Source organism: Hydractinia symbiolongicarpus, chromosome 14, assembly GCF_029227915.1.
Source record: "Hydractinia symbiolongicarpus strain clone_291-10 chromosome 14, HSymV2.1, whole genome shotgun sequence".
In the NCBI taxonomy this organism is placed as follows: Eukaryota; Metazoa; Cnidaria; class Hydrozoa; order Anthoathecata; family Hydractiniidae; genus Hydractinia; species Hydractinia symbiolongicarpus.
The window spans coordinates 5700860-5711222 of record NC_079888.1 but is presented as its reverse complement, the minus strand read 5'-3'; the positions used below and the strand labels follow the sequence as shown (position 1 = coordinate 5711222).

Genomic DNA, 10363 nt, shown 5'->3' with positions numbered 1-10363 from the left:
CTAAGCTATCGAAAATTCCTCTTTTAATTCCTTTATCATTACTACTTTGATCAAGCCTGAACACGATATTAAAAGTTTCTGCTGCTCGGACATTCATAGATTTATTAAGATTAAACATGTAGCTGCAAAATTTCGATGATCTCGCCTTAATGTTTTCTTGCATCACATTCTCTCTTTTCTGTTTCTGGCTCTATCTCTATATAGCAAATTTCAAGAACAGAGTTGCTCTTTTTAAAAATGTAACCAAATGTAGTTAACCTTTGCTAGATATACAAGTTTGATTTTTCTGCATGCCATGGAAATGAAAAATATAGACAATATATTGTATTATAAGATAATAAAGTTTAAAGAGAAAATTCGTATACATAGCATATACCCTTTGCAACTACTCCAATCCTTGTGCCATAAAAACTGGAGCAGTTCGAGGTTCGTTTATTGCTAAAACAAAGCAATATGCATCGGAATCACATTGAGATCAGATATTTCCTTGCTAGCTAGTGTGTGTTTATATAAAGAGACTAACCTCTTTCCAACTTATTGGTCAAATTTCTAAACGAATGACAAAGCACAATGTAAATATACAAACTATTAATCATTAACCAAAACGGGAAAGTAAAACGTAAGAACAAAAAAAATTTAAAGTGAAGTCATGAAACAAATTAATAATAGAAATTAGCTTAACAAAACACCCATACTAGAGGAAAATAACCTCTACATAACTATGCATGACCAGGCAGGAGTGTGTTTTAATAAATCACCCTCCTCCGGAGCCTAATTGTATTACAAAATTTTCAAATCGACAAGTAACTATGGAGAACAAGTGCAAAACAAACAAACACAAAATAGAAACATGTGGAAACTGAAACAACAGCAAAAACCATGACAACAACAAAACAAAAACCCCGACGACGCAATCGAATAGAAAACAAGAACAACAAAATCAAAACAAAACAAAAATAGCGACAACGACAATTTTAAAGGCGGACAAAAAAAGAACTTCCTACCTGTTTCGTTGTTGCTGTCTCTGTTGTTGTTCGTATTGAGTGGTGTGGTGTGTTTGTTTATTTTGTGTTTCTTGTCGATTAGACCCAATGTGGGCTGGTGATAAAGCACAGATTTCTATACATGAAAAAAAACGGAGGAAAGTCAAAAAAATATATTAAGCAAGTGTATTCACTTTATTTGTAATAATAATTTTTTTATTTAATGTGACAAAAACGTCACTAAAGTAAGTAAAACAAATTCAAAACGTTACGTTGTTTTGACTCTTGCGCTCCCATGACTGTTGGTTGTTTTTTGCCTGTCAAATTTTAAGTTTTGTGTATCATAGGCAAACATAACTGTAAGGGAATTTCCCAAAATATAAAGTGTTTCAGTAATGAGATATTAATAGAGATGGTTTATGGCTGCATGCTTTCTTTTTTTTTTAAAAGAACCAGTCCAATTTCAGTGAGCTTCGATGTTCTTAATTTTTATAATTCGAGCCTCAATTGTTTTTATTTTTTTTCTTATTTATGTGGCGTCTTTATAAACACAGCGCGCGTTTTTTTATATGTCCGGGAATTTACTTTACTTTGAAATGTGTCAAGTCGGGAAGTTCCCTAATAAAAGAGAAACAAAGTTTGACGCAGGGTAATACCTTTTTTTTGATTTGAAGTTAAAAAACAAAGAAGAGGAGATAAATTTATACTCTTGTTGTTCGGTGACAAAACTCTTTTTCATTACAGCTAACGTGATTTGATTTGATGGGCGCTATATATGATTGTGGATAACGTTTTATTTCCAAATTTTTACTTGAATTAAAAGTTTGCTTCAGTAACATCATGCTTCGCCTAAATACTAAGCATGCTCTGTTTCAGCGTGAGATTAATACGTGACTAAAAACGTGGCAATATATTTGCCTTAACATGTAAAAACATACAGAAAGCAAATATTACATAATAAAAAGCTTTAAAAGACAAAAAATAAATTAAACAGAGACCTGCAAACCATAGCAATAAACGCAACCACTTTCAAAATGAAAATGGTAAAATATTCTGCGCATTTTAAAAATTTTTTTTAGCCGCGACACGATTATTTTCTTACTTACAAATATAAAGACGGAACACGAGCGAAGAAAGATAAAATGGAATGCACTGAAGATAAGAAAGGGGATTGGGTCATTTGAACAAAAACAGCTTCTTCATCCTATTTAACAGCAATATTGAATAATACACGCATATAGGAGAACGAACACCATTTCCTTTTTTTTGGAAGTGGTAAAAAATACCTCAAAAATAACCTAGTAAAAAGTAAGGCGATAATTGAGAGTTTTCCCATCGTTTCCGTAAAATTTAAAAATACTGTAGTTTTCCCAATTTTCTCAGGAACGTATGATCTCCATTGTTGCTAATAATATGAAAAATGTATTAATTGAAACCATGAGGTACCCCAATTAGTGTTCGGGGCCAGTAGTTTTTTCACAGACCAGATAATTATGTGCTCTCCTTTGCTGCTGAGCAGATTCACAGATGGAAACTGTCCCCTTAGATTCGGACTAAATGGTTTCTGTTAGCGACAATTTCAAAAAACAGGCTTCCCCCATGCAAGGTTCTCACAGCAAATCTTCTAGTTATAATGTTCTCTAGTCATCTTCTGGTTATAATGTTCTCTAGTCCATTAACAAATAACATGGAAACAAGACAAGTAATTCTTCTCGAATGTAAAAAACTTGGAAAGCAGGCTTTTCCCCGATAAGGCTTTTATGTCAAATTTTCTCCTTACAAAGTTGTTTTTACAATGATCAAAAACATGGAAAAGAGGCTATAGATGTGTAAGAGTTTTACTACGTTACATACAATAAATATACAGTAGAATCTTTACAGGTATGTAAGATTAGTTGCATTATACATGTGGCAACCATCCTTTAAGAACCGCGCCATAGAACATTGTTTTTTTTTAAGTGTTCAACTTCACACACAGCGGCTCAGTTTGGCTAAGGCATCTGGTCAGCAAATTATTATGTTAAATTTAAATATGGCGGAGCAACGCGTTGTAAACCGAAGGTTAAAGTGAAACATCTTTTTAACAAATTGACGCTAAATTTAGTATGTTGAGCGAGCTCAGAGCCGTTGTATAGAAGTCAGATTGAATATGTAATGTATAATTACAAAATATACGCATTAAATATCAAACTTAGCTACCTCACTAACTACCCCAAATACTACCCTAATTGGGATACCCTATGTTTTCACTTAACCCGGAGAAATAGAGAAAACGGTAGCACCAACAGTTGAAGTTGTAAAAATCAACATATAACCCGCGGGTTATACACCGAAAAATACGGTATGTTATAATTTCAGTTCAATGGTTTGCATACGTGATCACAGGCTGTTTTATATCCAAGACCAATTTTGACACTGGAGATGGGGCTTTAGTGCTTGTAAACGAGTTTTCATTCGCAAAGCATTTTCATCTCCAGACGCCTTTGCCCCCTGAACCGTTATTGCGGAGCGGCAATGCCCTGACAACGAGGTTGACCATTAGTTATACAAATATTTAGAAACAAATTAATAAAAAAAATTAAAAAAATTCCTCTTTGTAGAGGGTGCGCTATGAAAGTTTCTGAAGAGTCCATCCAGAATAAGTCAAACACCTCCCCGTATTTAATATACATTATAAAACAAAATTTTAGTCTGGAAAAGTGTCGGTGGAAGAATGTTCGAACGAATTCTTAATTTTGGACGAAAAAACTTTCAACAGACGCAAATTTCGGACGGGAAAGTTTTTTCATCTGAAAATTTTGGTTCATAATGTATTTTTTTCCAACAGTAATCTTGTTTGGAAATTCCGGGTATACAATAGAGATCTGGCCCAAATACGTTGCATTGCAATAAAGAAATTTAAAAACATTTACAAAAAGGGTGTTTTATTACAGCCACTTAAAATTTCGCTATTTTATCTTTCAGTTGCTTTTAAAAGTGAAATATCATGTAAGGTCCTCGATATTTTTTTGTTTTCCAATTTGTTTTGTTAATCCGTGTCAAAGCTCACATCTGCATTTGCTGCAATTTTTCAAGAAGACGTCGTAGCCGGCACGTTTCATAGCAGACCGATCAAAATATCGTGCAAACAGGTGCAGTTTGATTAACAAACACAAATAACCAACTTAGTGTCTAGTGTTAGCACCAAATAAAAATTTAGCTTTACTAAAAAAAATATTACTCAATATATAGGTAACGTGGTCACCTGTTGTTGTTATATAGTAGAGTCAAGCCCACTTTTTACACTCCGTCATCTGCACCGACACAGTTGAAAGTTGTTTCTGTGGTAAGTGTTGTTCTCTGTTCCGGGTTAGAGTCATCAAATCTTTTAAAGAGAAACAAGAAACCTTTGAGTATAATGATGGCCATATTCGAAGTTATCAGCAAAAATTATATAAGATAGGAAAACTAAAAGTTTCTAAATTTTATAAGAGTGACCGTAATATTGAACTGCAGTGAAATATTTTCAAAAGTTGGCTACTATAGAGGCAGAATGTATAAACTCCAAAAATTTATGCATGTGAACCCGAAACCGAGAATTAATATTTTAAATTAATAATTTATATCTGTTTTTAAAAGTTGTGATCCTTGAACTTCTATTCTTCCGTAAATCGAAAAAAGCATGTTTTTATAACTGGATACCTTTTTTAATTTTCGTACTTTTTTCAGTTTTTTTTATAAAAATATTTTACTCTACTAGAAATGTGCCTGGTGGTTTCACCCACATAGCTAGCATTACAACTAGCACAAACAAATTTATACACAAGTCCAGATTTAAAAGATTCAGGAACTCGGTCCTCTTTTAAACTCTTTTAAATCTGGACTTGTGTATAAATTTGTTTGTGCTAGTTGTAATGCTAGCTATGTGGGTGAAAACCACCAGGCACATTTCTAGTAGAGTTAAAGAACATTTGAAAACTGATAAAAACTCACAAATATTTAAGCATGCCTCGTTTTTAAAGATTATTTTTCTTTCAAGGACAGAGTTCCTGAATCTTTTAAATCTGGACTTGTGTATAAATTTGTTTGTGCTAGTTGTAATGCTAGCTATGTGGGTGAAACCACCAGGCACATTTCTAGTAGATATAAAGACCATTTGAAAACTGATAAAAACTCAAAAATATTTTAGTACATCAAAAGTCAAAAATGAGCATGCAAGCAAAACCAGATAAAGTAGATTTTTTAAAAACCTTTCTTTATAAGAACGTTGAGACCTTGCCAAAAACATTCAGCGTGAATACCTTTGCAAATTAAGAACAAAATAGATAAACAGATAAACATTTTCTCTGCATCGCTGAGCTACAAAAATGTTGGTCGTGATGTTCATTTGTTTGTTTTTCGTTTTATCTTAGAGGTGCTTGGCTTCGTCACAGCGGTATCGCCGATTAAAACCTCAACGAAAAATAATCAACATTTCGACGTGGATATTTTTCACAACAAACAAAATTCATGTCATGACCAATGCCACGACAAAGAGATGCATTTTCGAAAGCAAGTGTGAGTTGAAATGGCCAATAAGATTGACATCGTTGTCACAAAGCAATAATGGATTCTAGTTTTTTAACAGCAACATTGGCTCCAGAATCGAGAATGCAAAACGGTTTCCTTTGCATTCACCGAAACATACTCACCAAGTTAAAAGGTAGCACTCTTGCAATAGCAGGTGCTATATCCGTAGTTGGCATAATCAACTGGAACGGTCCTGCGATTGTTCGCCTTGTTGGACCCAAAAAGGTTGATAGAAAAGTCCGCAACGCAGTCATATCCGATGGTACTGCATTTTTACAAATGTCATTTTGAGGAGATGTCATTGACAGCGTCGAGCAAGATGTTTGCTACCACTTCAAAAATTTTGTAGTCAAGAGAATAGGATAGGCAGATATAACTAGCCTTTTAAGACAGAGATGTTACTGAAAAAAGAGGTTTCTCTCCGAAGAATAAGAAGCAACTGGAAAACTTCTGTATTCTCCCCTTTACAGGCATGATCGAAAAGCTAATGGATTTCGGCTGTACTGAAACAAACACCTATGAATGTGGAAACATGAGGATTGGTGAAATTCACTCATGCTTGGGATCTGGTGCGGCCCCTCTGTTTCAATGGATTAAATTTGGCAACAACTTCTTCAACTGTCATTAATCTGCATGACAATGCCATCGATATAGATTGCGACACCTCACCAGCATATATTGAAACAAAAGCAAGAGAAGTTTTCCAGCCATCAATTATTGTTTCTTGCCGCACTGAAAACTACAAAAAGTGTGTCAATATTGCTTGCAGAAAGAAGGTTACGCTATATTTTGGTGAAACAAAAGTATCGCGTACGTATTGTAACAGAAAAATGTTGGTGGATAGGAAAATCATTTACAAAGAGGTGGCTAGCCAACGCAATGATGAACTCAACCTGTTAGGTCTTTGGAAATAAGCTAGACGCTGTACTCCTCTAGAGAAAATGCCTCTAAAAAGCACCATTCTCCCTTTGTACAAGGAATTTCAAAAGATGAACAGAACATTAACCAAGGGCAGGTAGGTTTCGACCCATATTTCTGAACCTAAGTACCCTGGATGTCTAGCTGGGTCACCTCGAAGAGGACCCGGACGGTCATCAGCAGAAACTAGACATCCCTATCTTCCTAAAGTAAACTTTGACCACTTTCTGTTCAACTGTACTATTCTTTGTTTTTAACTCAGGTAAAAAGTGAAGTCGTTACTCTCCAAAGACAAGATCATGTGTGATCAAACCCCGCTGCTAATATATTTTTTTTAACTGGGATAATAAGTGGAGTCGTCACTCTGCAAAAACAAGGCCTAGTATGATCAAACCCCCTTGCTAACTTAATTTTTAATTGATTTTATTTTATTTTTGACTGGGGTAATAAGTGGAGTCGTCACTCTCCAAAGACAAGACTGAGTGTAGTCAAGCTTCCTTGCTGACTCATTCTGTTTAAAATATTCTTACCTCAGCTCTTCTAAAAAGAAAACATATGACTCGTGACTGTTAATAAGGCGGTCATCACAGAAAATTACTGCTCTATCGTTGCAATGTATCCACCTGTGAACCATTTGGTCGAAGGCTATGGTTGTGTAGACCCAAGGCCGTTGGCACTAGCAAAACGTTTTAGTTGTAAAATGAGATGGGAACCGCACGACACTACCTCTTTTTCAACTAGAGCAGTTTGATGAGCGTTGCAAACATGGCAGAAGTAGGCATTGGTCTCTGACAACTCCTCGCTTTCAAAGAAATTATAACTTCTGAGGAGCTGGTAATATGACATGAATTGCAAGTGGTTGATGACTTGATGGCAATACTAAAAAGACTTCCAAGAAATGGAAAGTCTAATGACAGACCAGGTAGGAGATATTCAAGAACCTCAGGGACGTCGTGCTGAGCAAAGATATTTAATGCACTTCCCTTCGCAGCTGAGATATGATGTTTCATAGCACGCAAAAAATGGGAGGGATCAACTGGACTTCTAGAAACAGTTAAACTTTGAAGAACACCTACAAATGCTTTGCCTAACTTTTGGGTTGTTTTGCTGACAGAAATGGCTTCTTTAACTTTTGGAAGGTTATAAAAACATTGTAAGATTGAGTTAGCATAACATGTGTTTCCCAAGTTTTTTAGACCGCTATTCCTAAAATCAAGGTTAGATGGCAATGCGACTGTTGTTTTGGAAGACCTTGTAGCACGTTTTTCGGGTTTTTTGATTTTACAAGATTTTGTGTGACTTGCGGAAGATTTCTCAGGGGTTTTTGATTTCTTACATTCCATATTTGTAACAGAAGAAACTTCCGGAATAATTGGGGCCTTTTCAGGCTCAACCCAAGTGACAGAATTTCGAGACATCCGGATGTAAAAAGAAGCACTCATGGAGGTAAAAGTTAGGGATTTTAATAGGGAACGTAATGGCTTAGGTCCTCACTGATTCTGAACAGACACCCCTTGCACTCACCTCCATGGCAAGGAAATGCACGATCCATCCATTGTTTTTTATAACATAACAAAGTGAAGAATATTTGTTAAGCTTTCGTTTGTGCATTCCGTGTTCTCTTCACATGGATAAGTCAGTTCTACCATAATTACAGTTTTGGAAGAACTGGATATTAATAACACGTCTGGGCGTAGTTGTGTTATTGCAATGTATGCAATGGAACAACTAAAACGGAATTTAAATCTGACAGTATTTTCCAATCGGAAGCAAGGCGAAGAAGGCCTGGAGACTTTGTATGCCTCTTCTTAGATGGTGATTGACAGGCCGGAATTAAATTATTTTCTTGCACTTGGAAACCTTAAAAGGTTCATATGATACCAAAAACTCTTTTAATGCCTTAACTAAAACTATTAAAACGGAGTCATGACGGTATGTGTATCTACCCTGCGTAAGGGAGGTCCTACAGGCACCCAATATGTGAGAGACATTTGAGGATGGTTTCTTGTCTTTCTCAATTCCCCATCCCACAAGATTGGTTGGAGGGGAAAGGGTGTCGTACGTTGCCCCTATACAAAAGGAAGTTAGACATTGTGGCAGTGAAAGAATTGTTCTCCAAGATAAATCATTTTTCACACAAGAGCACCATTTTGTCCAATTACCTTGCAAATGCAACTGCACAGCTATGGCATGGTAAATATCTTCTTCATTTTCTTCAGTGATATTGGAAACAAGCTTTCGGTAAGCATAAGTGCCTTTTAGTGGTATATTTTTGTGGTCTAAGAGCCCTAAGCCATCTCGACCAGTCTAATGCAAACCTAAAATCGTTTTGAAATTGAGCTGACTATCCGCCGAAGGAACTGCCTCACTAACTTTCCAATTTCCAGTTTTTAAATCTGGTACGCACTTAGACACACAAGGGTCGACAGAATCTCTTAGTAACAGATGTCCACTGATTTTGGCAGATTTGAGAACAGATGCAAGACTTTTCAGGGGAAGAGGACAAGGCGATGTCGAGGAATATAAGGAAATGTTGGATATTGAATGATGTAATTTTAACCATTTCCTAATGAAAACAGTAAATCTTTGCTCTAGTTTTGTGATAGTAGATAGAGAAACTTCATAAATTAATAATGGCCAGCGGATTCTGGGAATTAACAGATGGTGTAAAAACCAAACGCTATGGACCCCATTTATGAAAGGACCTGTCTATAGCTATAAGTTTGTCTTCGGCATCATTTAGAAATTCTTTTATTACAGCAGAATCAGACAAGGATGAGTTTATTGTTCTGCCTAAAAACCTAATTGGATTAGAATGAATGGATGGAATTTTTCGCTGGCAACTGTAAACAGTGAACTTTGGACGACTTTTCCCTTATCAATAACAATGCTGCGTGATTTAGAAGGCCTAAACGCCATGCCCACCCCATCAAGAGACAAACTTTCACCTTGAAAGGTTACCACACTTAAGTTATTTTAGATTTCGTTTTGTCCCCATCTAAAAAACGGACCTATTAACAATAATCGCCAAGTTTAAAGCCTTCTCGGCGTTTATGTACAAAGTGATACCATTTTTTGAAACTTCAGTTGTCGGGGGATACAACGGTGAAAAACGTATAGAAAGTGAGTTTACTCGCGCCATACATTAACTCTTTCTCCATTCTAAAACGCAAAAAGCTAGTCTTGCTTTTCTGTAGGAGGGCGACTGGCCTAGTTAACTAGGCCATTATATACATTAATCCGACATCAAGAAGATGTTGGCTACCATTTTTAGTCGGTAAAAATGTTAGTCACTTACGCAATTAGTCGCAACCTGAATAGAATGTACCTGACCTTTTTTCACGTGTTAGCAAACCCAATGTATGAAGTCTAGAGGTTAAGTCAAGTTTTTGAAAGTTGAACTCTGCAAAAATAAAAATACGCATGACACTCGTTGGTTAAAACTTTTTAGGGGCTATTCATATGGGAAATATCTCCTTGAGAACCGGGTAAATGATTCAGCATGATTTCAAGTCCACATATCGGGTTGTTAACAAACTACACAAAACAGAAAAAGGCGAAGGAAATTGTTAAAACCGACGAGGGTTTTCTTGTTGATAGTTAATTTGAAAAGAACAAAAAAGCAAGTTGTTAATTTAATGACGATAGGTGAAAAACGGGAAATTTATGAATCACAAATCATGAAAGTTTATCTTCAAAAATACCAGCTGCCCACTCGCAAAAAAATGGCGCATTTATAAATTTATACGAGGGCGGGCTCGGGCAATTTTTCGAATACAAGTTCCGCTTTTCGTCCGATAACTCACGAACTTTTCTGAACTCGCCCGTATCATTCCCAAAATGCAACCAGCTCTCTCAATTCCGTTGACTTTGACTTTTGTAACATATAAAAAGACAACTCTTAAATTAAAAAG

At 35.8% G+C, this 10363-nt stretch overlaps 1 long non-coding RNA gene across 2 annotated transcripts; it reads right to left on the bottom strand.

Annotated features, from left to right (window-relative positions):
- Positions 1 to 311: 311 nt before the first annotated feature.
- LOC130625914 (uncharacterized) lies at positions 312 to 2013 on the bottom strand. Of its 2 annotated transcripts, XR_008981777.1 has the most exons (4): positions 1256 to 2013; positions 1005 to 1119; positions 524 to 549; positions 312 to 438 (listed from the first exon to the last, which is right to left on the bottom strand). It is a non-coding gene; the product is annotated as an uncharacterized LOC130625914 (long non-coding RNA). The 2 variants fall into 2 exon arrangements; XR_008981776.1 differs by having other exon boundaries at positions 312 to 549; positions 1256 to 2005.
- Between the last annotated feature and the right edge of the window lie 8350 nt (positions 2014 to 10363).